The sequence below is a fragment of the Spinacia oleracea genome, chromosome 3, assembly GCF_020520425.1.
Source record: "Spinacia oleracea cultivar Varoflay chromosome 3, BTI_SOV_V1, whole genome shotgun sequence".
NCBI classification, from domain to species: Eukaryota; Viridiplantae; Streptophyta; class Magnoliopsida; order Caryophyllales; family Amaranthaceae; genus Spinacia; species Spinacia oleracea.
This window is the reverse complement of record NC_079489.1, coordinates 88632484-88659063: the sequence shown is the minus strand read 5'-3', so window position 1 is coordinate 88659063 and position 26580 is coordinate 88632484. Positions and strand designations below refer to the sequence as shown.

Sequence of the window (26580 nt, the reverse complement as noted above, 5' to 3'; positions counted from 1 at the left end):
GGCTATAAACTATGTTCTCCCTTGAACACAGTCTAAGTAACGAATATGATATGGGTTATTGAAATATGAGGGCTAGCCTCATATTTATAGAGTAGGAAATAAGGAATTTGAATACCACTAGGAGAACAATTACCAACCTTATTAGGATTGTTATTATTAATCAATTAGAGTTATAGGAATAATTAAACTCCTAATAATCCAATTCTAGTAGGACTAGGAAAACTAAACTTAAAACCCAAGTTACTTGGCGACCAAGAAATCGTACAAGCCTTGGTGCACAAGGACTCGCCACCAACACAGCCTTGCAGGCCCACGTTGGCGCGCTCCATGGCTTGGCCAAAGCGAGGCTCGCTGCTGGCCGTGGCCCATTCCTTGCTGCTGCTTGGCTGTGGCCCATCGCATAACACGCCAACACCATTGTTGGGCGGTAGGCCTAGCGTTGACGCTCGACCTTTTGCTCGACGTCGGCGCTGGGCCTCGTGCCTTGCGATGTGTGTGCGGGCTTTGCTCGTCAAGTGATGGGCCGACTCCCTTGCCGGCATGTCGCTCGTCATGCTTCCGATTCGTATTCCGATTCCGGAATTTATTTCGGTTTCGAACAAATATTTATGTTTCCGTTAATATTTCCGATTCCGGTAATAATTTCCTCTTCCGGCAACATCTACGACTTTGGATAATATTTATATTTCCGTCATTAACCATATTTCTGTTTCCGGCAATATCTTCATTTCCGGAATATTCTTTACTTTGCCTTTTGATAATTTCAGCTCCCACTGGAACCGAGATTCGCCATTTCCGAATGATCATAAATAGAGTACTTTAATGAATAATATATTCACTTAAATACTTGATCCGCTCACATATTATTTGTGTGACCCTACGGGTTCATTCAAGAGTAAGTTGTGGATTAATATTATTAATTCCACTTGAACTAAAGCGGCCTCTAGCTAGGCATTCACTTCACTTGATCTCACTGAATTTATTAACTTGTTAAGTAATACTGAACCGCATTTATTAGACTTAGCATTAAATGCATAAATGCGAAATTGGCAGTAGTGGAAAAAATACTTGTTTATGGGGGCATTTTGGGCTTATTGAGGCGAACATGGCCCGCTTCGACAGACGTGGCTCCAATAGCTCACTTAGCTGTTGAGGCGGGCTTTGTTCGCCTCAATAGGTCATCTGTTGTGGAAGGCTTTCAAAAGCCCGCCTCAACAGCCCAAAACCAAAGGGGAAAATAAGGACCTGTTGTGGGGGGCATTACCAAAAGCCCGCCTCAACAGACACCTCTGTTGAGGCTCACTTCTTAAATTCCCCCCACAACAGACCTGTACTTTTGCGCCAATACCTGCACCATAAATTCATACGTTTTTGAGGCGTACATTAAAAGCCCCCTTCAACAACATTAATTTTTTTTTTCCAAATTCTTTTAAAATATAAAATAGGTGGCAATAGCCAAATCTGGATATATCATTTTAAACCTTTTACATAGTTTATATGACCTACTAAAGGTTTCTAAGACTCATTCTATCCTACTTATGCACGTTTAAGGCTCAATTGGTCGTTTTAGGTCATTTCTAGGCTAAAACGGCATTTTCGCTCCTAACATTGGACAACGGAACCTAAGTTATCATTTTAAACCTTTAATATAGTTTATATGACCCACTAAAGGTTTCTAAGATTCATTCTATCCTACTTATGCACGTTTAAGGCTCAATTTGTCGGTTTAGGTCATTTCTAGGCTAAAACGGCATTTTCGCTCCTAACTTTGGACAAAGGAACCTAAGTTATCATTTTAAACTTTTAGGCTATTTTATATGGCACATTAAAGGTTTCTAAGAGTTCATTATAATCTATTTATGCATGTTTAAGGCTCAATTGGTCGTTTTAGGTCATTTCTAGCCTAAAATGACATTTTCGCTCTTAACTTTGGGCAATGGAACCTAAGTTATCATTTTAAACCTTTTACATAGTTTATATGACCCACTAAAGTTTTCTAAGACTCATTTTATCCTACTTATGCACGTTTAAGGCTCAATTGGTCGTTTTAGGCCATTTCTAGGCTAAAACGACATTTTCGCTCCTAACTTTGGACAACGGAACCTAAGTTATCATTTTAAACCTTTTATATAGTTTATTTGACCCACTAAAGGTTTCTAAGACTTATTCTAATCTGTTTATAATCAATAGCTCAATATATTTATAATCATAGGGAAAAATTAAAGAATTTACCAAATCCATGAAGATATAAACACTTCCATCTTTGTGTCTAAACAACCTAAGTAAATTATTGTGGTTGATTAGTACTGCGTAGTTCCAGTTTGACATTTAATCAATTTGAAAGACAAAATAAACCTCAGATTAATTCAAACCTTATTTTATCTTTCAACTCCATAAACAAGAACAAATAATGCTCTATAAAATACTATATAAAATAATAAATAAATTAAATAAATTAAATAAAACCATGTGTAGAGAGAAGACTGCAAGGTTTGAAAAGTGAACTTTAATATTCTAAAGGAAAATTTGGTAATATTAATCCAACCTTTGACCGATTTTCTTTTTTTAAGCCCACCTACGACATATTTTTTAATAATCCCACATTTATTACCCAACAACTTTTATTGGGCCCAACAGGTCATAAAACTGTTGTAAGCGGCATTATTTCTCTACATGGCAGTACTCTCTCTCGATATATTCAGTCATCATCATCAACTCATCACCATCTTGTTGACTTTTTCACCGATTACCGGCCACTTAAGCCCAATAAAAGTCGTCGGGTAGTAAAGGTGGGAGTATTAAAAAATATGTCGTAGGTGGGATTAATAAAAGAAAATCGGCCAAAGGTTGGATTAATATTACCAAATTTTCCTATTCTAAAAAAGGCAACTATGACAACCTTGATAATAGAATCTACCTAAGATGTAATTGTGTAAGTTGAGGAGGTGACAAACATTCATGCTGGTTGAACATGTTGCAATTTCGTGAAACCGTGTGCCTTAAGATATTAAGATCATGATATTTGCAGCTAAAAACAATAAAACATTGTAAAAACCAATAGTTTTATTGTATTATTGGATAATTGCCTAATTTGATGTAGCTATGAATTAAATCAGCAACTAATCCAACCAAAATTCTACAACTCACAACTCACAACAGGAACTTTGTCATCAATTTAAAAAAATTTGAATGCTAGCTTATTGATGTGCTTTGTCACCTTAGAACAGGAGGACAGCCAAATAACATATTATGATAGAGTATCATAATTGAGAAATATAATTTTGTCCTTGATAGATGCTAAAGCGAGTTTGGAGTCTTGGAGACATACCCTTATCAATGTCAATGCCAAGGATAGTCCTACAATTGAACTTCTTTGCTGCATAACACATTTGAATTAAAAGAAATATTAGAAATGAAAATTTGCATGCTAAATTTAGAACCTAAATGCACTGATCTTTACCAATATTAATAGTTATCAATCCATTGTCGCATCCAATGTCAAGACAATCTTGAATACTTTGAAACGTGGATCTTCCTCAACGTCCTGACCAACCTGATTCATCACTGAATCTCAATTGGAAAATATCTCAGAGAATGGAAATTCAACTTAAAATCCACCCACGTAGACTACTTTTTCAAGAAAGAAACAGCAAAGACAAACAATATACATACAACCACCCCAATTGCTATTTCAGTGGGATCGCAACAAGGGAGACTTCCTAGTTGCTATCATCTTGATACAATATAGGCATGGAAATGAAATTCCCCTAACTATGACATATAAACATCCGTAAAGTATTCACTTGGAAGTTAATTCACCCCATGCTTGATGTGATCACCAGAACACAAAACACGAAACAACGTCTTCATGCTGGATTAGGCTAACTCATTTTTTTGAAGATTTTCCAACAGGACACAAACTGCAATATCAGTATACCACCAACTAATCACAAATTCCACCTAAATAATTAGCTACTAGTCAAGCATCAATAAATAAAACTAACACCCACACACACACAAAAAAATAATGTCATATTTGTTCCAAGTTTTGACAAGTTGGAATAAGGCGACAACTGATTCTAGTCAGAGGGAAAACAATGTAATGCTTCTTTGAGATACAGGAAAATAATTAAAAACCTTTCTGCAAAAGAATACTTATTACCCTCCTTGATACAAAACTTGTGTCTAGTAATTTCTGATACCACACAAATTAATCAATTTAAGAGATATGAAGCTAGTAGACACAATAATTATCAATTTGAAGTAACACCAAGTCACCAAGAGAATGAATTAAAGAATACAATGAAAAACTGACTAAAAAGTAAGAACGTTCAGGTTTAGAAATCAACAGCAATTCCTACCAACTAAAAACATGTTTTGCTAATCATGGAAGAGCAATATGCTTTTTTCCCAACCTCCTACCCACATATTCTACTCCGTACTGTCTTCTTCCCTATTTTCCCAACAAATTAATCATGCATTCAAACTCATCAACGAATTCAGATTACAAACCACCACCACCGCAACTAATTTGAGACAAAAAACCTAAAATAAAAAACCTAAATTCACCACAATTGTAAATCATTAATTGGAACTGATGAGAGTAATTCCAAGAAGAAGAAGAAGATCTATTTACCACCGCAAGATCAGAGCCACCAGCAAGCCATCACCTTGCTTGCGTCGCCTCATCCGACCACCCACGACCTACCTAAACCCGAGCCGCACCTCCACCACCACCACCTCCCGTTAGAAAATAAAAAACCGTTAAAATCAACAAAAATAATCAAAAACCTAAATTATAAATCAAAAAATTTAATAAAAAATAATATGAAAAATCAAAAACCTAAAAGAATTGAAGAATGCAGGAGAGATGGAGAGAGATGAAAGAGTTACCTCATTTGGAGAACGACCCCGTCTTCCTCGAGAATACGAAGTAGATGACGGTCGAATCGATATACCCTAGCTTGAGGAGGGAGACAAATCGACGAGTTTGAAGAGTCGAGGGAGAGAGGTCGCGGAGACACCCTAGTTTTGTAACTCTTCCATGGAAGGCGGAGGAAAAGCTTCCATGGAAGCCAACGACTGTGAGGAGAGCGAGAGGGAGGCCGATTTGTTGACGAAATAGCGGGTTTGAGGAGGTTTGAACCAGGAGAGAGGAGAGGAGAGAGGAGAGGAGAGAGGAGAGGGGAGAGAAGAGAGAGAAATGAAACAGATGAAATGAGAGGTTTAATGTTGTGAAGACCTGTTGAAGCGAACAAACATAAGCCCGCCCCTTTGGACTAGTGTCTATTGAGGCGGGCAATCAAAAGCCCCCTTCAACAGTATCTATAGAAGCGAACACCGCAAAAGCCCGCCCCAATCTGTTAGTAAAATATTTGACCCGCGTTGACTGAGTGGTTATTGAGGCTGACTTATGTATGCCCCCCCTCAACAAGGGGCTTAAAACAGGCGTTTTTTCCACTAGTGTGGACCAAGGGAATTATTTCCTTCACAAGACTGGTTGATCCCTAAACCCAGGGTCACCGCCGACATTCAAGTAAACATCTGCCCCCTATGAACTCTCAAAGCTTTGGGCTTCAACGATTACGACCTGATGCTGACTACAGAGCGCGCAATCAAATTCCGTGGCATCACATACAAAATCGTTGGGATCCTTAATTTGGTCTTCTCCTTTGAAACTTACTATAGCAATGCTGAGTTCCTAGTCATTGACATACTAGCCGATTACGATCTCCTGTTCGGGAAACTTTGGTTTAAGAAACTACTAGATGGTCCTGCCTGTCTCACACCTAAGGGATTTAGCTACAAAAATCCTTATATCAAACCGACATTGGCCCTGCGCCAACGAAGGGGTGAGTCTATTCATGAATTCCACTACAGGTGGAGGACATCTGCCGTGTGATTCAACCTGAGCTGCCATAGGGGAGGCTGGTAAGGATGTTTCTCCTAAGCCTCAACGATCTATGCAAGAGCCGCTTTGCTGCATTTCCCTACAGTACCTAGAATCAAGTTTGGGATCAAGCTTCAAGAATATATGGATACAGTCTTACCTACGATGATGAAGGTGAAGACGTTTGGGAATACCCCGAAAACTACTTCTATGATTAGTTTCTTATGTTTCAAATCCAGAGTATGTCTTTCAATTTTCGAGTCTAGTGATGAGTCTAAGAGTCTAGGGCTAGAGTCTTGCATAAATCAAGTTCCCTTAGAGGCCAAACTTCAAGTCAAAGCTGTGGATGTACTGATTACTAATTTCAATAATACTTCAATTTCCTCCTACTCTTCAAGTCCAAATTCAAAACATATTCCTAATCCAAAATGACTTTACTTCTCAAGAAACTGACCTTGGAATCTTAAAAGCTATCGATAATCATGAAAACAGGACGCCCATAATTGAGGAAACAGAAAAGGTTAAACTTTCTAACAGCAGTGATTCAAAACTAGTTTAGATTGGTTTGACTCTATCTCAAGAAGAGCGGGATGATCTGATCAAGCTACATTCAGAGTACATAGACGTCTTTGCATGATCCTATCATGATATGCCAAGGGTGAAGGAAATAATGCCCTTGGTCCAAGTATGCATTCTATGTTAAGTCTAATAAATGCGGTTCAGTATTAATTAACAAGTTAATAATTCAGTGAGATCAAGTGAGCTGAATGCCTAGCTAGAGGCCGCTTCAGTTCAAGTGGAATTAATTATATTAATCCACAGCTTACTCTTGACTGAACCCGTAGGGTCACACAAATAGTACGTAAACGGATAAAGAATTTAATGGCATTAAATACTCTATCTATGGATATTCGGAATCGACGGATCTTGGTTTCAGTGGGAGCTGAGATCGTCACAAGCAAGAAATGAATACTCCGGAAACGATGATATTGCCGGAAACGGAAATATGATTCGTATCGGAAATATAAATATTATCCAAGTCGTAGATGTTGCCGGAAATGGAAACATGGTACGTATCGGAAAATATTATCGGAAATGGAAATATTGCCAGAATCGGAAATATTGCCGGAAACGGAAATATTGTCAGAATCAGAAATATTATCGGAATCGAAAAATAATTCTGGAAACGAAAATATTAAATATTTGTTCGAAACGGAAATTAATTCCGGAATCGGAAATATTAAATATTGTTCGTATCGGAAATGAATTCCGGAATCAGGAATTTAATCGGAAGCGTATCGTACGAATTAGCATCGGACGAGACCCGCTAGACGAAGGCCCAGCACGAAGCCAGGCCATCGCCCAGCGAGCCGCACGCACCAACGCACGCCTCGACCAGGCCCAGCGCAAGGCCAGGCCCAGCCAAGGGCGCGCGCACGCGAGAGCCCAGCAGCGTGGGCCGAGCGCTGTGCACCTGACGTGGGCCGCAAGGCTTGCGCGGGTGCACCGCTCGTGCAACGTTTGTGCGGGAATCCTAATCCTATTGGAATTCGTGCAAAGATTAAATCCTAATCCTAATAGATTGATTTTGTTATTTAGAGTCCTAATAAGATTCTAACTAGAAAATCCACATCCTAGTAGGATTACAATTCCTTTTCCATACCCCTATAAATAGGTGCCTAGGGTCACAATTTATGGGTACGATTGAAGTATTCGAATGGTAAGTTTTTGAAAGAAAAATCAGCCATACACTTGCAAACACATAGCCGAAATTCCTAAGCACCTTAAGGGCGGTTCTAGTTGGTCTAACTTGAGGCGGATCCGGACGTACTGTGGACTATCTACGGAGGGAGGACATTTGGTGTCCTAAAGACTTGTTCTTGTTCGGTTAGGGCGCAGCTAGGGAAGGCACGCTACAACATGTATGCATCTATTCTATGCTAAATGACTATGTGTAAATAATATGTTTTCCTGGCTTTATGGTTTTTCCGCATGATTTATAAATTGTCATATGTATCATAACCTAACAGTGGTATCACGAGCCTCTTATTATTTTCATAATCTAAATTGCATGAACATGGTTAAATTATACAAGTTTGCAAGGAATTAAAAGGGGTGATTAATTTTCGTAATTGTTAATTAATTGCAAATTGCGTTTATTTAATTATATGTACGCAGTTTTTCGGAAGAATGTTCGTTACTCAACCAAATCGAGTGATTTTTGTGTAAATTCCGCATGTAAAAGGCATTCTAAAATTCCCAAATTCGAAGCCTAACTATGACTTTTCGGAGGTTTTAGTTTTTCGAACACAAAATTTCGTAAATTTAAGATGTTAAATTAAATATTTGTGATTCTTGTTGATAAATCTTGAATTTTTTATTGACCTACTATATATGTTTAACAAGTTTGAATGCCTAGATTTGTTAATTATGCAATCTAATTTGTAATTATGATTAATTTGTTGAAAATTGGAATAATTTAGAATTAATTTGATTTTCATAATTAGTTAATAATTTAATTAGATACCTATGATTAAAAACCACCATAAAATTGTAAATTTGTGTTAAATTTTAAATTTTTATGACCTAGACTTGAATCCATGTTAATCGGAAATCAATTAATTAATAAATTTTCGATTTTTCGCCCTAAAATTATGAAATTAATATGATTTATTAATTTGTCATTAATTTTGAAAATAAAATTTTTAATTTTTATGCAATCGCTCATAAAACTTGCACGCACAAAGCAATGGACGCTACGTGTTACCCTTAAGGGGTGTTGTATATTGCGGGCATGCGACGACGAGCAAGGGAGCTCGTCGCCTATGCGGTGCGAATGCAGCGAGCAAGGGCATGGTGCACGAGCACAAGGCAGTAGCCCTGCATTGTGTCGTGGGCTGTGTGAGATGGGCGAATGGGCAAGGGCGAAAGCAAGGCACGAGCAGTCGCATGTGGGCAGCAAGCGACCTGCGCCACAGCGCGCACTGCCTCGCGCAAGCGTGCCACGAGCGCTACGCCCAGCATTGATCGCTCGCGCGCAGCGAGCGCCTGCTCGCATGCTACTGCCTCGTGCGATGAGCGCAAGCTCGCGTGCGACGAGGGCAGGCGCGCAGCGAGCCAGAGGCCAAGCGTGCCTCGGATGCCTTGCGATGGAATGCAGCAGCAGATGCGACACAGCGCATGGGCTGCGCGCACATGGCCAGCGATGGCTGCGTGCGTGTGGCCTATGGCTGTGCGTTGCGTGGTGATGTTGCGTCACGATTAGATCGTTCTTAAAATTTTAATTTGAAATTTTCAGTTTACGTAATTTTAATTAATTTTAAAATTAATAATTTAAATAATTTTCTTGGATTTTAATTTTGAATATTGTAATTATAATAAATTTTATTTATTCTAATTATTTTACTAAAATTAAAATCATGAATTCATTTAAATACGACTGAAAATAAATTAAATTTGTGGATTCAATTATAAATTTATATGAGCTTTAAATTTTAAATTAAATTTGTATGTTTCCGGTTAGATTAGAAATATATTTTATGTTTAAAATTAGTAAAGCATATGAATTTATTGGTTTAAGTGGGAGCCCTTTTAGTCATAAACTCTTGATTAGGTCTACAAATCCTTAAGGTTAAAACAACTTGATTAGAATTAATAAGGACTGAATAATTGGTAGATTATTGGTGCCCTTGATTAATTGCTGCAAATATTTATGTGATGCATAACGCGTTTTACTAACCAGCTATGTGGGCCATTCATGATAATGAATGGGTGAATGGTATATATTGTATATGTACTGTTTTGCAGGTTATGAAGTGACTAGTATGGCCCAAATAGGATAGAAAATATGGTATGCGCACCATTAATTTGAATGTAATTGGTCAAATGCACCAAATTTGTTTTTCAATTTAAATATGGTCTGCGTACCATCAAATAGTTGTAATTAGTTTAATTATAGCTTATCCTATTTGAAGAAAATGGCGCCTCCTACGGTGAAATTCAAAACGAAGTTTCCATTTTCGAGACGGACTTTGAAGTTGAAGTTTCAAGATGAAGTCGGGCCATACTAGATCACATTTATCTTATGCATGTTTTAAGTTATTTATCGCTTTTAAATATGTCTTAAATATGCATGAGATCGAAGCTTGATTATGTTGCATGATTAAGGATTTTAGTTCACTTAAAATCTAACCAACATAGTAAGAGCCTTAAGTTCCAAACTTTTAAAAAAAATTGAGTTAAAAGGTGCCATGCCAAAATATACACTTGCTTGGATATCCTTTACATCAATCTAGTAATAGTTTTCGCTCAGCGAGGTGTTACTTATTGGTCCTAAAGGGGCAAGGTACACAAATAATTGTGAGTACATGTTAGTTTTGGTGAAACTCAACGATATAAGTAAGGAGTCCTTTTATGTCGTGGCAAAATCGATAGGTTTACCTAATAAGTTCTTAGACGTACCTATCAACCAAGAGTAGTTTCTAGACTATTAGCAAAAGGTTTTTGCTTACCTAAGATGTTTTAGGATTAAGTCGACAAACTGTGCTTAATTCTTCAATGATTTTAGGATCTTGGAATCATTTTATTCACACCTGCCGGAACACATAACTTGAATAAAATGCTTAATGAACATTTATGCATGTATGCTAGAATTTAAGTTTATTAAGAGAAACTGTGAATGGTTATTTATTTGTTTATTCTTTTCAATTGTAGTTTTAACTATGGCAAACAACAATCAAAACATCATCATGGGTTCTGAGCTTATCGTCAAGCTGAACCTATCAAATTTTCTTGAATGGGAAGCTAAGCTAGTTGAAATAATCAGACTTAATGGACTTGAGTATGTACTATTACATCCCATGCCAAGCTACTATGCCAGAGACATGACCCCTGAAAGATTTTTCGCCTGGGATGCGGATCTCAAAAAGGTTATGAGTCTCATGCTGAATAATATCCCTGATGATTGGGCTAGAAGGTTTGTAGCCTATGAACCTTTTACGCTCATCAAGAATCTGAGGGATATCTGTCGTGGAAGCACGGAGGACAGGGACCTGAACGTCCATGAGTTGATTGAATCAATGTCTGGTCTAAAGGTTAGTTCTCCCAACAGGTGTTATAGGATGGAAGTCCAAGAAACAGATGTTCAGCTCCTTCGCACTAAACAGAGGGTAGGCGTCCCACTGAGGTTCCATGTGGATCTTATGCATTCATACTTTGATCGCCTAAGTCTACTAGGAACACCAATAAGCGAAAGGATGGCAGTCTCTATCTTGCTCAATTCACTACACAGTGGGTTTGGTCGCTTCAAGCAACTATACCTAAGTGAACCAAGAGAAGAAACAGTTGCAGAATTTGTTCACCTTGTCAGAAAGGCTGAGATAATACTGGACTGTGAAGCCAAAGATTTACTCAAGGCTAAAGGGAGACCGTTCAAGAAAAGTGGAAAGTCCAAGGGCAATGCTAAATCAAAGCAGGACAAGTCCACATCAAGCTGTCTTTATTGTAATGGAATAGGCCATTACAAAAGAGAATGTTCAAAGCTAAAGGAAGATCAGAAGAACGGAACAGTCGTTCCATCTTCAGGTATTTTTGTTATAGACTGTATACTTGCTAATTCAACTTCTTGGGTATGAGATACAGGTTGTGGCTCACACTTATGTTCCAATCCAGAGGGACTAAGAAGAAGTAGAAAGTTAAGCAAGGGTGAAGTCGACCTACGAGTGGGAAATGGAGCACGGATTGCTGCATTAGCTGTAGGAACTTATTATTTGTCGTTGCCCTCTGGGCTAGTTTTGGAACTGGAAGAGTGTTTCCATGTTCCAAGTCTTACTAAAAACATCATTTCAGTTTCTTGCTTAGATGCTAAGGGATTTTCCTTTTTAATAAAAGACAATAGTTGTTCGTTTTATTTTAAAGAGATGTTTTATGGATCTGCTAGATTAGTCAATGGACTTTATTTATTAGATCACGACAAACAAGTTTATAACATAAATACCAAAAAGGCCAAAAAGGATGATTCAGATCCACTAGTAGAAAAAACCCCTGTTGCAGCCCCCTTGTTGCAGCGTACATGTATAAATACGCTTCAACAACCATTCGGTCAACGCGGGTCAAACCCTTTAAAGGGTTATCGCAGCGTACATTTTAGTTGTTCGCAGCAAATGTGTTTGTTGCAGCGTACAAAATAAAAGCCCGCAGCAACAACCCGACTTTATTGCAGCGTACATGTTATTGCCCGCTGCAACAAGTCCGCGTTTCAAAATTTTTTACTTTCCTAGGTTGCAACAAACCGCGCTCAAACGAGCGGGCTCAAACGTACGTTGTTCCTTCTCTTCTAGCTCCAAGCTTTTTCCCTTAAACAAATATCCAAGAAGCCGTCGAACTCAGCCCTGCGTCGCCGTCGAACTCAGCCCTGCGTCGCCGTCGAACCCAAGCGTTGCTCAGCCCTGCGTCGCTGTCTTCGCCGGTGTGTGGTGTTCTCGCCTCATCTCCCCCATCCCGTTCAATTCTCACGCGGCCTGTCACTGAAAGATATATTCTTGGTCGGCCGGGGGTTCAGCATCTCCCCGTCGCGTCGTGGTTCCGGTGGTTGCTCGGCGTCGTGGTTCCGGTGGTTTCGGTATGGTGTGTTCAATTTCTATTTTCGTTTTTTATTTTCGTTTTCAGATTAGGGTTCAATTTTAGTTTTTGATTTTGGTTTTCAGATTAGGGTTCAATTTTAGGTTTATGATTGACAAAATCACATAGTTTTGAGTTCGATGATTTATGGGTTTCTTAGGGTTTGTTCAAATGATGTTTATGGGTTTTTAATCATTCATTACTTCATACAAAATCTTGATTTGTGCGAAATGTTGGATATTTAGGGTTTAGTTTAAGAATAGTATTGGAATTTTGGATGTTTTTGTTGTTTACGCTTGTGAAATGATGGAGAAGTTTTGAGTGGTCAAATGAGGGCTCTACAAGATTATAAGAAGGTGATTGTGTTTGAGTATAGTTTGTGTGAGTTGTTGACTTCTTTGTATGTTGCTATGGAGATTAAACTCGTTTTGCTGTCCTGCGCTTGTTATAAAAGGGAAGGTTTTGTGTTCCTGGGTTGTGATTCTCATTTATGGGGTTTGTGGAATGTCTTGTGAACTGGACAACTCCTCTTTCATTTGCCAGCATCAGCGTTACGAATTAGAATCTGTGTGCTTCATGTATTCCGTGGGTTTAGTCGAGATAACAATGTAATTTGATTAGGAACTGCATTGTGTCCTGAAGATTTAGGGTTGTGAGTCACGATTAAAGAAATTAAGTTAAGATGTATGTTTGCATTAAAGGTTGTTGTTGACTTCTTAATTTATATGTAGAGAATAAGTCAATCAGACATGTATGGCATGATTAATTTTCTAAAGTTAATGTAAACTTGTTTTCTTGCAGGCTATCACTTCTACTGGGACAAAGAAGGGCGAGTTGTTTTTGGCTGATGTCAGCACTAAGTTGACAAACAAGAATATTACCACCGATGTGAAAGTTGATACCAACTCCAATGTGAGTTTGTTTATTTGTATTACTACGAATTGATTCTATGATACATTACGGTTTCATTGGTTTATAGGTTTTTATAATTGGTAATTGTGTAAAATTTGGTGACAGATAGCATCGCTTTCTATGAACATCTTGTTTTACATAATTGGAATCTATTGTAATCTGATTCCAACTTCTTTGCTGTTTCCGTCTTCCGCTCCTAGCTTTTCACCACCATTACGTTGATGAACCTGCCCCTGGCTTGAAGGCTATTTTTAGTTTCCGTGTTCCTTATCAGAGATCTGGCAAGGTACCATACAATTATCTTTCTAGTATTTTCTTACCTAAAGAGGCATGGTTCAAGATACTACGGGATAATGGTTCTAATTTGTGGAGTATAAATTATGTTAACAGGTTGAGCTTCAGTATTTGCATGAGTATGCTGGCATCAGCAGAAGCCTTGGTTTGACAGCAAACCCCATTGTCAACTTTTCTGGTGTTTTTGGAAACAGTACTCTTGCTTTGGGTACTGACCTCTCATTTGACACTGCTTCTGGAAACTTCACCAAATGCAATGCTGGACTAAGCTTTACTAATGATGATCTCATTGCATCTGTGAATGTGTAAGTAGTTTTTGTTATACTAATCAGCAGATTATCACTTTGGTATATCCATGTGCAACATTTAATTGCTGTTCAGAAATTAAAGAAAGAGAATCACTCCTATTCTCATTTAACAATTTTCATATTGGTAATTCATATTATCTCTATATGCGTGTATCCTAGAAATAAATTTGGATTCTGCTTGTCGAAAACTACTTAATAATGTTCTAATCTTTCACCTTTGGCTGTTGTTGAGTGTATCATTTGAAAGCTGGATACTGGATATACATTTCTGATACACTTGTGATTTTGTTTACTTTTGGGTACTGCAGGAACGACAAACTGGACATCTTTATACTCATTTCAATCTATTTATTCACATTTAAGGCTTATTGGGTCGTTATAGGTCATATTAAGGCTAAAATGAAGCATTTTCCCTCCCAACTTTGAACTAAAGAACCTAAGGACTCATTTTATACTTATTACATGTTTAATATGAATAGTTTTAACTTTCTAACACTCATTCCAATCTACTTATGCAAATTTAAGGCTTGTTTGGTCGTTATAGGTCATATTAGGCTAAAATGAGGCTTTTTTGCTCCCAAATATGGAATAAAGAACCTTAGGACTCATTTTAAACATATTAAATGTTTTATATGATTAGTTTTAACTTTACAAGACTTAATCCAATCTATTTATGCACATTCATGACTTCTTTGGCCGTTATAGGTCATATTTAGGCTAAAATGACATTTTCGCTCCCAACTTTGATCTAACGAACTTAAAAACTAATTTCAAACTTATTACATGATTCATATGATTATTTTTAAATTTCTAGGACTCATTCCAATCCATTTATGCACATTTAAGGCTCATTGTGTCGTTATAGGTCATATTTAGGCTAAAATGACATTTTCGCTCCCAACTTTAAACTTAAGAACCTAATGACTCATTTTAAACTTATTATATGATAAATATGCTTAGTTTAAGTTTCTAAGACTTATTCTAATCTGTTTATGCACATTTAATGCTTGTTTGATAGTTATATGTCATATTTAGGCTAAAATGAGGCATTTTCGCTCCTAACTTTAAAATAAAGAACCTAAGCACGCATTTTAAACTTAATACATGTTTAATATGCATAATTTTAACTTTATAAGACTCGTTCCAATCCATTTATGCATATTTAAGGCTCATTGTGTCGTTTTAGGTCATATTTAGGCTAAAATGACATTTTTGCTCCCAACTTTGAACTTATAAGAACCTAAGGACTCATTTTTAAATTATTATATGATTAATAAGCTTAGTTTTGAGTTTCTAGGACTTATTCTAATCTACTTATACCCATTTAATGCTTGTTTGATCGTTATAGGTCATATCTAGGCTAAAATAAGGCATTTTCGCTCCCAACTTTAAAATAAAGAACCTAAGGACTCATTTAAAACTTATTACATGTTTAATATGCATAATTTTAACGATCTAAGACTCGTTCCAATCTATTTATGCACCTATAGGCTCATTGGGTCGTTATAGGTCATATTTAGGCTAAAATGACATTTTCGCTCCCAACTTTGAACTAAAGAACCTAAGGACTCATTTTAGACTATTAGGACATTGTCATTAGTTTCTTGAATGTTAAAATGTGATATTTAATTTGTATTTAATCTAATGTTTAATTTAAATTTCTGTTTTTGTAAAGGTCTACACTCCGAGGATTGCGCCTTATGCGAGGAATTTGATGTGGTTCGTGAGCAATGGGCTAAGTTTTTTACCAACAAGTATTTATTATTGGCTTTAGCGCGCTTGATCGAGTTGGTTTAGTTGTTATAGAATAAATTTTATATTAAAATGTATGTTTATGTTGAAATTGGAACATATATTTAAATGTAATATGTGCACTTTGGTTTTGGGATATATAGTATACAAAACTCCAGTTGTTGTTTTAATATTTGTTATACAGGTTGCGTTATTCTATTATTGTTTTGACAGGTTTCTATATTTGGTGCAAGGCACTCTAGGTATCCCTAAACAAAATTAGAATTTTCCCGCCAAAAGTGCTTTTTTGCAGCGTACATATATGTTGTACGCTGCAACAAGGGAAAAAAATTTCGCAAAAATTTAGACTTGTTGCAGCGTACAAATAAATGTACGCTGCAAAAAATTGAGTAATTCAGACTTGTTGCAGCGTACAAATAAATGTACGCTGCAAAAAGTTGAGTCTTTTGCAGCGTACATATATATGTACGCTGCAACAAGTCCAAAATTTTGCCAATTTTTTGGCACTTGTTGCAGCGTACATCTAAAAGCCCGCTGCAACAAATCACTTTTTGCAGCGAACATTGTACGCTGCAACAAGTTCAGACTTGTTGCAGGCCCCCCAGTTGCAGCATACGATGTACGCTGCAACAGGGGTCTAAAAGCCCGCTACAATAAGGGTTTTTTCTACTAGTGATCTCACCTATCTGTGGCATTGTCGATTAGGCCATATTAACTTGAAACGCTTAGAAAGACTTCAAAAGGAAGGAATTCTAGAACCATTTGACTTAGAGGATTATGGTAAATGCGAATCATGTTTACTTGGCAAAAGGACAAAGCAACCTTTCTCTAAAGTTGGAGAAAGAGCAAATGAACTATTGGGTTTAATCCATAAAGATATATGTGGACCAATGAGTACAAATGCTAGAGGTGGTTTCAGCTACTTTATCACTTTCACTGATGACTTCAGTAGATATGGTTATGTCTACCTAATGAAGCATAAGTCTGAATCCTTTGACAAATTCAAGGAATTTCAGAGTGAAGTAGAGAACCAATTAGGCAAGAAGATTAAGGCACTGCGGTCTGTTAGAGGCGGTGAATATCTGAGCTATGAATTTGATGACCATCTGAAAGAATGTGGAATTCTATCAGAATTGACTCCTCCTGGAACACTACAATTGGAATGGTGTGTCGGAACGGAGGAACAGAACCTTGCTAGACATGGTCAGGTCAATGATGGGTCAGGCCGAACTTCCATTAGAATTTTGGGGACATGCACTAAATACAGCTGCACTCACTATAAATAGAGCTCCGTCTAAAGCTGTCGAAAAGACTCCATATGAGTTATGGTTTGGAAAGCCTCCAAATGTGTCTTTTCTTAAGATTTGGGGATGTGAAGTATACGTCAAGCGATTAATTTCAGACAAACTTCATCCAAAATCTGACAAATGTATCCTTGTGGGCTATCCAAAGGAAACAAAGGGGTATTACTTCTACAATACATATGAGAACAAGGTGTTTGTTGCTCGAGATGGTGTCTTTTTGGAGAAAGATCACATTTCCAAAATGACAAGTGGGAGAAAAGTAGACCTTGAAGAAATTCGAGTCGAACAACAAACTCTAGAGAATGCTCAAGATGACATTCAGGATGAAACTCAGAGATCTTTAGAAGTATCTGGTGAGAATCATGGTCAATCTAGAAATGTTACCCCGCGTAGATCGCAAAGATATAGATTTCAACCGGAAAGGTACTTAGGTATTTTGACGAACGAGAGCTATGACGTTCTATTACTTGAAAGTGATGAACCTGCGACTTACAAACAAGCTATGACGAGCCCTAGCTCCAAGCAATGGCAAGAAGCCATGCAATCTGAATTAGACTCCATGTCTGAAAACCAAGTATGGGATTTGGTCGATTTGCCAGATGGCTACCAAGCCATTGGAAGCAAATGGGTTTTCAAACTGAAAAAGGTCAAGGATGGGAAACTTGAAGTTTTCAAAGCTAGATTGGTTGCAAAAGGTTACAGGCAAATCCACGGTGTGGATTATGATGAAACCTTTTCACCAGTTGCAATGCTAAAGTCTATTCGGATAATATTAGCAATTGCTGCATATTACGATTACGAAATATGGCAGATGGATGTCAAAACCGCTTTCTTAAACGGCGTTTTAACAGAAACTGTGTTTATGACACAGCCTGAAGGTTTTGAGGATCCAAAGAATGCTAAAAAGGTATGCAAGCTAAAGAAATCAATCTACGGATTGAAGCAGGCATCCAGGAGCTGGAATATACGTTTTGATGAAGCAGTCAGTGACTTTGGTTTCATCAAGAACGCAGACGAATCTTGTGTATACAAGAAAGTCAATGGGAGCAAAATTGCTTTCCTAGTATTATATGTCGACGACATATTACTTATCGGAAATGACATTCCTATGTTGAACTCTGTCAAGATTTGGCTTGGGAAATGTTTTTCGATGAAAGATCTAGGAGAAGCACAGTACCTATTGGGCATCAAGATTTACAGAGATAGATCTAAAAGGATGATTGGACTTAGTCAAAGCACTTATATCAATAAGGTGCTTGATAGGTTCAAGATGGCGGACTCCAAGCGAGGCTACCTACCCATGTCTCATGGAATGACTCTAAGCAAGAATCAGTGCCCAAAAACACTTGATGAGCGTAGACGAATGAATGGGATTCCATATGCATCATTGATTGGTTCAATAATGTATGCTATAATATGTACACGCCCGGATGTTGCGTACGCACTCAGTGCTACGAGCAGATACCAGTCAGACCCAGGAGAGGCGCATTGGACTGCTGCCACGAATATTCTGAAGTACCTGAAAAGGCACAAAGATGACTTCCTGGTCTATGCTGGAGATGATGAATTAATTGTTAAAGGCTATACGGACGCAAGTTTCCAAACCGACAAAGATGATTTCAGATCACAGTCTGGGTTTGTCTTCTGCCTCAACGGAGGTGCAGTAAGCTGGAAAAGTGCTAAGCAAAGCACCATTGCGGATTCTACAACTGAAGCGGAGTACATTGCTGCACATGAAGCAGCAAAGGAAGCTATATGGCTAAGGAAGTTCATAGGCGAACTTGGTGTAGTCCCCTCCATTAAAGGACCAATAGCCCTGTAGGAAGCTATATGACTAGTAGTTCTGTTTCTTGAACTATGTGGACATGGCAATGTCATAATCATTTGCATAGATACTTACTTTGGGAAGACTAGTATCGGACAGACCTATGAAACTTTACCGTAAGAGATGAAAATCTGTCATAAGTAAATTTCATTAAATTATTGGACACTAAATCCTCAATACCTGAGTGATTTGAGATTACTTGTTTGAGAACTGGTTGCTTTGACGTTGACCAACCGTCGCACCGTAAAAGGAGGCTATAAAGGCAACGCTCAGGTAATCACCTATCAAACGAAGTCTAATCTCAAGATCGCAAGATTGGGATTGTCCTCCCATAAATCGGGATGAGATGCTTAAACGTTGTACAAGGCCACTCGGAGAGCTAGAAACTGTGAAATGCATGGCCGTGCTCGGATGAATCATAGGCTATGATTATCTGTTTATTTGATCAGTTGAACTCTGAAACCGAGAAACACCTCTGGACATAATAAGGATGACAACTCTTACCTTATGTTCAAGAGCAAGCATCGAGCGACAAAGGAATTAGGAAATGCACACTTGTCCCTAAGGACAAGTGGGAGACTGAAGGAAATAATGCCCTTGATCCAAGTATGCATTCTATGTTAAGTCTAATAAATGCGGTTCAGTATTAATTAACAAGTTAATAATTCAGTGAGATCAAGTGAGCTGAATGCCTAGCTAGAGGCCGCTTCAGTTCAAGTGGAATTAATGATATTAATCCACAGCTTACTCTTGACTGAACCCGTAGGGTCACACGAATAGTACGTAAACGGATCAATATTTAATGGTATTAAATACTCTATCTATGGATATTTGGAATCGACGGATCTTGGTTTCAGTGGGAGCTGAGATCGTCACAAGCAAGAAATGAATACTCCGGAAACGATGATATTGGCGGAAACGGAAATATGGATCGTATCGGAAATATAAATATTATCCAAGTCGTAGATGTTGCCGGAAACGGAAACATGGTACGTATGGGAAAATATTATCGGAAATGGAAATATTGCCAGAATCGGAAATATTGCCGGAAACGGAAATATTGTCAGAATCGGAAATATTATCGGAATCGAAAAATAATTCCGGAAACGGAAATATTAAATATTTGTTCAAAACGGAAATTAATTCCGGAATCGGAAATATTAAATATTGTTCGTATCGGAAATGAATTCCGGAATCAGGAATTTAATCGGAAGCGTATCGTACGAATTAGCATCGGACGAGGCCCGCTAGACGAAGGCCCAGCACAAAGCCAGGCCATCGCCCAGCGAGCCGCACGCACCAATGCACGCCTCGACCAGGCCCAGCGCAAGGCCAGGCCCAGCCAAGGGCGCGCGCACGCGAGAGCACAACAGCGTGGGCCGAGCGCTGTGCGCCTGACGTGGGCCGCAAGGCTTGCGCGAGTGCACGGCTCGTGCAACGTTTGTGCGGGAATCCTAATCCTATTGGAATTCGTGCAAAGATTAAATCCTAATCCTAATAGATTGATTTTGTTGTTTAGAGTCCTAATAAGATTCTAACTAGCAAATCCACATCCTAGTAGGATTACAATTCCTTTTCCATACCCCTATAAATAGGTGCCTAGGGTCACAATTTATGGGTACGATTGAAGTATTCAAAGGGTAAGTTTTTGAAAGAAAAATAAGCCATACACTTGCAAACACATAGCCGAAATTCCTAAGCACCTTAAGGGCGATTCTAGTTGGTCTAACTTAAGGCGGATCCGGACGTACTGTGGACTATCTACGGAGGGACGACATTTGGAGTCCTAAAGACTTGTTCTTGTTCGGTTCGGGCGCAGCTAGGGAAGGCACGCTACAACATGTATGCATCTATTCTATGCTAAATGATTATGTGTAAATAATATGCTTTCCTGGCTTTATGGTTTTTCCGCATGATTTATGAATTGTCATATGTATCATAACCTAACAAGGGGTTGATCTAAGCATCGATCAGCATATAATTCCCCTCATTTCAGGTTCAAAGCCCATCAAGCAGAAACTCCGTCGCATGAAATCGGATGTTTCCCTCAAAATTCAAGAAGAGGTCTCTAAGCCGCTAGAGGCCGGGTTTGTTCGAGAGTCCAAGTATCTAGATCTTTCAAAGTATTGGTTCCAAGCAAGTGTCCCAGTCCATTCAAGAAAACATCATATGCAGATACGACGTTCCTCACAAGTTCATCAGTGATCAAGGAACCCATTTCCAAGGCGAATGTGAAGACTATTCACCAAGTACAAGATTCAAAGTACAAAGATTCAAAATTCAAGTTCTATAATCTCTAACCGAGCAAGGTTGTGCCAAGCAAGGCATCTACAATCCCAAAGGACAAATTTCAAGGTACAAACTCCAAAGGTTCAAGTTCTAAAGACATCTACAAGCTTCAACAGTTCAAACTTCAAAAGGGATACCGTACAATCTTCAATACAACAATCCCAGCGGACCCAAGCTCCGGGAAATTCAACATCACCGTTCTTCGCCTTATCTCCCACAGACCAATGAGGCAGTCAAAGCAACCAAAAAAAATGTTAAGACCATCATCAAGAAGATGACAATCAATTACAAAGATTGGCCCCAGAAACCACACTTTGCATTGTGGGGGTATCGAACTTTAATTCGCACTTCAACTGGCACAACTCCATTTTCATTAGTCTATGGAACGGAAGCGGTACAACCTATTGAGCTGGAACTACCTTCTTTAAGGATAGTCCTCGAAAGAAAAATCCCAGAAACTGCATGGGTACAGTCAAGATACGATGACCTAGTTACGCTCGATGACCGTCGGCTTCAAGCCACTCACCATGTACAAGTCTATCAGCGCCGAGTGGCTAGACACTTCAACAAAAGGTCAGAATCCAAACTTTAAGGATGGAGAGCTTGTCCAGAAAGCCCTTTGCAAGAGCGTCATGGACCCAAGGGGAAAATCCAGACCCAACTGGGCCGGGCCATACATTGTCAAGAAGACCCTTTCCGGGGGAGCAGTCGAGTTAACAGATGTTTATGAGACAGAGTTTCGTTCTTTGACGAACTTGTATCAACTCAAGAAGTTCTATGTCTAAATTCAAATTTCAAGTCCAATGTTCAAAAAGTTTTGTAAGTTAGAACTACGTTCGACCTGATTCCTTAACGGGACACGTAGGCAACCTCATTCCGAGGCCCAGCCACCTTAATAAATAAAAAAATTCAAAGTTTCCTCGATTAAGGGCATCCTAAAAATAAAAAGCAATTTCAAAATTCAATCCTTGTCATTATCATTCCAAATGTGCAAATAAAAAGCATGTTCAAGCGGAATTTGGCACAACTTTCAAATGACTTCTATTTTCGCTCTAAAGCCTCAATCCAAGCTAATTCGATTACAAGGATGGTATCAAGTGAAGAAAAGCTATTCAAAGCTTTTTCACTTCTATTAAACACACTTACAAAACACATTCTCTAAAGACATCCTAAAACACATCTCCTGAAAATACAAATTCATACACATCAAGCCTACAAAGATCTGGGGTTTTGCGACTATGCTCTTTAATCCTAGCACCTCGAGTACTATCCCCTGGCCCTTCTTGCAATCATTCATCCATCTTCCCCTTGCCCAAGCGGCGTGAGAAGGAACTTGCTAGTCTTCTAAGGCGGGAGGATGACGAACTTCCTCTGGACCCCGAACGGTCAAGCACCGGACGGACCATACTTCCGTCACCTTCTTCATAATCAATTGATGTAGGGCTCCTAGCTCTAGAATCTCTGGCTCCCACAGGCTCGGAGAAAGAAATTTCCCTTTGTCTTGGACCTTTCATCCATACAATGTACCCCGCACGCAGAGTAATAGGCTCAGGTGGGAACTGAATATTAAAGAATGGTTTGGCAACCAAATACCTCCTCCACCGTGTAAGACGGTCAACATTCAGCACAATAGGCTTTGAATTTTCCATGGCACAATCCGGAATCTCTTGCCTCAAGCCATATTGTCTCAGCACTCGATCATGAGAGTAGAAGACCAATGTCGAAAGGCTAGGCACCCTCAAAATAGTAAACCCAAGTGCATGTCTCATAAAAGCAATTCCCCACCACAGAATTACCCACCTGATACAAGATCCAATCTCCGAAAGTGCACAACGCCACTCATCCAGTGAAAGTCTTCCATACATCATGGGCCGCACAGTGAATCCCTTCCTATTATAGCTTGCCATGTTCTCTGGTGGTGCCACCAACATGAGTCTGTCCATAAGCCAGACCTTGAAGAAAATACAAGAAAGCAATTCAATATTCAATGTTCTAAATACAAATGCAAATTTCAATATAAAAGAAACTACAGATCCTTACTTGGAGTAACACTTGGCTTCCCGATGGCATAGAAGAGGGGTCCGATTCCAACATATCAAGGCCTAGCATTGTCTTGCCAATCATAAGCGAAATTGGGTCTCTACCACAACCAAACTTCTCCATAATCTCTATTATGGAGGCATCACCATTGCCAAATCCAAAACTGAAAGCCCTCAAGCGGTAGACCTTGGGGATGTCCACTCCAGCAAAATAGGTGATGAAGAGGGACAAATCCACCCCTCGACCATATACTACAGCACTCAAAAGTGGGGGCTTAAGACCCAAGTACCTCTCAAAATTCGAAAAGAAGTGTTCTTCAACACTAGGCAGAGAAGGCTCTATCATAAGGGGCCAACCCAATATAGCACTAAACTCTTCAGGGAGGGGACATATCTCGTTGTTACCAAAGCGGAAAACATAGTGCACCGGATCCCAAGCCTCCAAAGCAGCATGGACAAAATGCATATGAAGTTTCATGAACCTGAAGGAGACGAGCACCCCAAGATGCATGCCATCTATCTCTCTTTTCTCCAGTTTGCCTAGCGAACCTAGCCACGAGTTCAAGGCGTTTTCAAAAGACACAGTTATTTGCTTTCTTTTTGAGAAGAAGTAGAGGGTGAAGCAGAGCAGAGAGGGATTGATGCAAAGAAAATGGACCGAAGAGCTCTCTATTTATACAAAAACCATCACTTATTGTGGTACTTGGAAGTACCAGCAGCGCTGAGCGCAAGGCCTGCCAGAAGGACTAGCTCAATGTCCCACTTTATGGCATCGAGTACGCCCCTCTTCATGGCATTGTACAATTAAATGGGTTCCAATAATTTGGGTCGAATATTCCAAAAGCCACAAGTGCGCAATTTCAAGCAGTTCGAATCAGCACCCAGGTCAATTTCGGGTCAATTTGTTCAAATTTCAAGCATTCTAGTCCTAGATCGGTGTCTTAAGTCGAGTCAGCATATGTATAAGCAAAAGTCGAATATACATTCACTTGCGCTTTTTCTAACCAAAAAACCTCAGTCAAAGTGGAGGCTTATAGTGGGTATATACACCGAAAAAATGGGCAATTTTTTTCATTTTGCATGTATACATATAGCCACAAATTTGAAATGCACACACAACGCATACAAAATTCAATTCAAAACCATATAAAACTCAAAATCATAACCTCAAATCCAAACCGTACCATTTTAAAATACAAAATTCAAGATTCAAATACAAAACATTACAATTCCAAATACAAATACAACTACAAAAATCCACATACAACGGCCCATCCGAGACAAAGCTAGAACTCGTTACCATGCAGGATAAGACGGCTGAGCCGTAGCAAGTCGACTTTGCATCTCCATATCCTGAAAATGGCACATCCTCTCAAGCTCGTACCACTGAGCCCAAGACGTCACACCATAGCCAAGTCCCAGGTCTGAAGACTGCTCGCTCCTAAGTGGACGCCAAGAGGAGCCATGAAAGGCATCTGACCACCTGTATCTCCAAAAGAATATGAATACCTGCCATGCTGAGCAGAAGAAGAGGGAATATCCCCCCGGCCAACATCTGAGTGCCTCTGACGAGTCTCAGCACCAGAATTCGTGCCCCCACCTAAGCTCTGCCCGGTCTTCTCCATCGAGACATTGGCCCGACGGCGCTAAAATTCAAGCATCAGATATCCATATATAAGTTTCACGATACAAATATCTTAGAGCTAGTAAATTCACAACTCGTTCTCTGCCTGCGAGCTTCCTGGTCAGATTGATACAATGCTTCTTCAAGGTATCAATAGCAAGCATCCAACTGTGCACCCTCGCTCGAGGCACCTGCATCCATACAAAATTCAAAATCAATTTCTACATACAAGATTACAACCAATTTCAAGAAAATAGAAAGGCACTTACAGTTGTATAATGCTCCGGAAGAGCATTGGTCGCCATCCGATCTGGAGGAGAGGTCATCGGGACAATAAACTCCACCTGTTCCTCATTTGAGTCCACATAACGAAGGACCCTGTCAGCATAGGGGACATTCTCCGGGTCGACCTCTTCGACTTACAAGCACATATACAATGTTCAAATTATACAAGATTAAAAATTAGAAGAGTACAAAAATACAAGAATACAAGATTCAAATCCAAATCAAAAGCTCACCGGTCGCACAAAGCGGACTGGTGGAGTAAGCCTCGACAGGAAGTCTCCATAGCTGGCCCTTTTGTCTACAAGAATCTCCCATGGGATACAAATGGAATCACCACCTGCCTCCATGCCCTCCACATAGACTCGGGCGACATCGGCAGCCTTCAACAACATGGACTCCGGAGAATCCAAAGGGACAAGCCTACCTCCAGTACTATGCTGAGGAGTCACTCGCTCACCCAGATACCACATGGGGCGATAAGTCCCAGGAACAGCACCCGTCGCCAAAACAAGAAGAAAGCCCGCATAGACGAAGCAGGTGTGGGTACATCAGAAAAAGGACGCCTAGACACCTGCAGGACAGGAAGCTCAGTCAATATACAAAATACAATTGGGATAAGATCCTACAAAATGCAAACGCACCTCCCTGGGAGACATAACCCACAAAGCTCTGCGAAAGGTCGCCAAAGTCACTTTCTTGCGCTCTGCTCCTTCCCAAGAGGCAGCAAACAGGTAAGCCGCAACCCTAGGGCGATCAGGCGCCAAGCCGCAAAAATGCTCGAACGCCCAGTTCTTCAAAAGCAAAAAGTACTCAATCAGTCTTATGCATATAAAATACAACATACAAGTACAAAATACAAAACACAAGGGGTCCCAAATACCTCCTGCACTCTCCACAAGGCGGCTAGGCTCACCGAACTCTCCTGGGCAGTCCGCGAAGCGTTCTTCATCTCGTACAAGAGGTGGCCATATGCTAAGCTACCCCAGATGAGGCCTGAAACAGCCCGCAAGTCTCTCAAAGACCCTAGAAAGCCCAACATCACACGACTATTCCTACCAGGGGAAACTACTCGACTTACAAGGGCCAAAAGGAAGAGCCGAATCCTCCGCTCTGCTGTCATATGACCTAGGCGAAGCCCCGCCATAATCACCTCCACTGAAGAAGAGGAATCACTATCCGTGATCAAATCAACAACATGATGCCATCAGAATGCCATTATAAGGCAGTGTCGAAAACAACCTCCCTCTCGGAAAACGGGAGGCCAGTAATCATGGAAAACTCAAAGGGAGTGATGGTAATCTCCCTCAGCTCATATGGAATGTATTAGTGGTATCCCACCACAACTCCAGCGGGGCTTGTGTCCGGGCTTTAACGCCCACTAACCCTCTAAAGCCTCTCGTCGCCTCCCGTAAAGGAGAAAAACCAGTCTGATCCCAAATT

At 39.5% G+C, this 26580-nt stretch overlaps 1 pseudogene; it reads left to right on the top strand.

Annotated features, from left to right (window-relative positions):
• The first annotated feature begins 12837 nt into the window (after positions 1-12837).
• LOC130469847 (mitochondrial outer membrane protein porin of 36 kDa-like) lies at positions 12838-15944 on the top strand (annotated as a pseudogene).
• Positions 15945-26580: the final 10636 nt, after the last annotated feature.